Source organism: Orycteropus afer, unplaced genomic scaffold (assembly GCF_000298275.1).
Source record: "Orycteropus afer afer isolate SDZICR_OR568_19922 unplaced genomic scaffold, OryAfe1.0 scaffold00711, whole genome shotgun sequence".
Taxonomy (NCBI): domain Eukaryota; kingdom Metazoa; phylum Chordata; class Mammalia; order Tubulidentata; family Orycteropodidae; genus Orycteropus; species Orycteropus afer.
The window spans coordinates 765,952-768,788 of NW_006922298.1; positions in this window are offsets into that span (position 1 = coordinate 765,952).

The following is a 2,837-nucleotide window of genomic DNA, read 5'->3' on the forward strand; positions in this document are numbered from 1 at the left end:
CTTAGCCACAGCCAAACACCTCAAGGGGTGAGTTGCTAGGCCCCATGGGCTCAGGACCATGGTTGCAGGGGAATGAAGCTCAGTTGGCATAGTATACTACACAAAAACATTGTTTTACATGCTACTTTGGTGAGTAGTGACTGAGATCTTGAAAGCTTGCAAGTGGCCATCTCAGATGCAACAATTGGTTTCTATTTGCCCAGAGCAAAGAAGAATTAAAAAAAATAAAGACAGATGGAAACAATTAGTCCAAAGGACTGATGGACCATATGAACCTCAGCCTACATGACCCTGAGACCAGAACTTAGATGGTGCCTGGCAACAATTGTCAAGCACTTGGAAAGGGATCAGTGCAAGTGATCCTCAACAGGGTGGGAGAAAAATGTGGAACAAAACTGAACATTATATAAAATATTAGGCTTACTGATCTAATAGAGACTGATGAAACCCCAGAAACTATGGCCTCTAGTCACCCTTCAGGCCTGGAATTGAACTCACTACCATGGCTTCCAGCCAAACAATAGACAGACATATGTGTTGAACATTTACATCAGATATATATCATCCTTACAACAACCAACCATGGGAGATCAGAAGGGCAGTATTTGCACAGAGAGATAGCTCAGAGGGAAGGAAACACATAGGAAAGAAGGATACAGGTAAAAAGTAACTACAGAGAGGAAGTGGGAAGAGAGCTGTTATGGGGATTGTAATCAATGTCATGAAAAAAAATGTGTATGAACTATTGCATGGAAAATTAATTTACTCTGTAAACTTTCACCCAAATCACAATAAAAAATAATAATTAAAAAAACAAAGACATAAAAAATCAATTCAGTTTATACCAACATAAGAGAAAAGGAAGGGCATGATATAATGATTAAAAAATCAATAAACCAAGAGAGTATAACCATCTTTGCACTTGTGGTGGTTAAGTTTGTGTGTCAACTTGGCTAGGCCTGGTTGAGTGGCTGGGCAGCTGGATGTACTATTCCCCATGATGAGACTGGTAATCAAATCCATGGCAGAATCTACTGTGAGCAGCTGAGTAGCTGCCCTTAAGTATGTGGTCTGCTTTCCATAAATAAGAAACAGCTTTGAGAATGGTCTCTAGCTTGTGGCACATTTGAACCCTGCATGTAGCCAAGTAATTGTTCAGCAGCCTACCATGCTCTGCCGACCTTGGGACTTTCAGTGAACTTGAATCAATGGCCTGCCATGTGGTTTGTTAACTTCAGGACTGTGCCTTTTTACTTGTCAACCTTGGGTGTGTTGGCCTCAGCAACCAGTTGCTGAGTGAAGAAAAGCCTCCAGCTTCAGTGGGCCAGGAGCAGGAGGCAGAGCTGAAGCTCAAGGCTGAGAGGGTTTCATCCAGCTCTTAGAGCCTGGCACTTTGAACTTGGACTTAAAGCCTCCAAGCTGTAAGTGAAAAAACTACTGTTTGTTAAAGCCATCCCATTTGTGATATATTCCTGTCAGAGTAGCACTAGGTAACAAGAACAGCACTCAATGAAAGAGCCCCCAAAATACATAAATCAAATTTTAACAGCATTGAAAAGAGAAATAGACAACTCCACAGTAATAGTAGGAAACTTTAATATACCACTTTCAGTGAAGGACATGACATCTAGAAAGATGCTCAACCAGTGCACAGAAGTAAACAATAAAAGTGATCAATTTGACTTTTTAGATATATACAGAGCACTTCACCCAACAACAGCACAAAATAGATTCTTTTCCAGCACATATGGAATATTCTTCAGAATAGACTATATTTTAGGACACAAAGCAAGATGCAATAAATTTTAAAACAATAAAATACTGCAAAGCATCTTCTCAGATCACAGTGCTACAAAATTAGAAATCAGTAACACAAGGTGAGAAAAGCAATACATGGAAACTATATAACACCTTGCTTAAAAACTACTGGGTAATAGAATAAATAAAAAGTGAAATTAAAATATTCCCTGAATCAAACAAGAATGAAAGCACAACATGCCCAAATCATTGGGACACAGCAAAAGAAGGGCTTGGAGGGCAATTATTAGCAATAAAAGCATACATCAGAAAAGAAGGAAGAGCCTAAATCAACACCTTAACCCAAACATCTGCAACAATTAGAAAAACAGCAGGGGGGAAAAAAGCCTACAGGCACCAGAAGGGAAAAAAAAAAAAAAAAAGTAGATTTGAGTAGAAATAAATGAAACAAGAAACAATGGAAAGAATAAACTAGATTACAGGTTGATTCCTTGAAAAGGTTAATTAACCAACAAACTACTGGTTAACAAAGGAAAATAATATGAATAAGAAATAAACTGGACAACAACACAACAGAACTAACTGAAATAAAAAAGTATAGTACAAGGATGCTGTGAAAAATGTTCTCTGACAAATTTGAAAACCTAGAAGAAATGGACAGATTTCTAGAAAAACACTACTTCCCAAAACTAACAGACTAAGGTAGAAAATTTGAACAAAAGAAGAAATTGAACAGATCATAGCAAAATATACCAGAAATAAAATAAAATATAAAGGTCCAGTTGCAGACAGCTTCACTGGAAAATTCTACTAATAATTCAGGGAGGCATGGAAACCAATGGTACACAAATTATTCTGGAACATAGAAAAGATGGCATACTCCTAAATTTTATTAAGAGAGCAGAACTCTGATAATAAAACCAGAAAAAGACACCAATGAAAAGGAAAATTACACACCAATATCCCTCACGAATATGGACCCAAAAATGTTCAAAAAAATTTCAGCCAATGGAATTGCTCTCTCTTTCTCTATGTATGTATGTGTGTATGTGTGTGTTTATATTCATATACATATACAT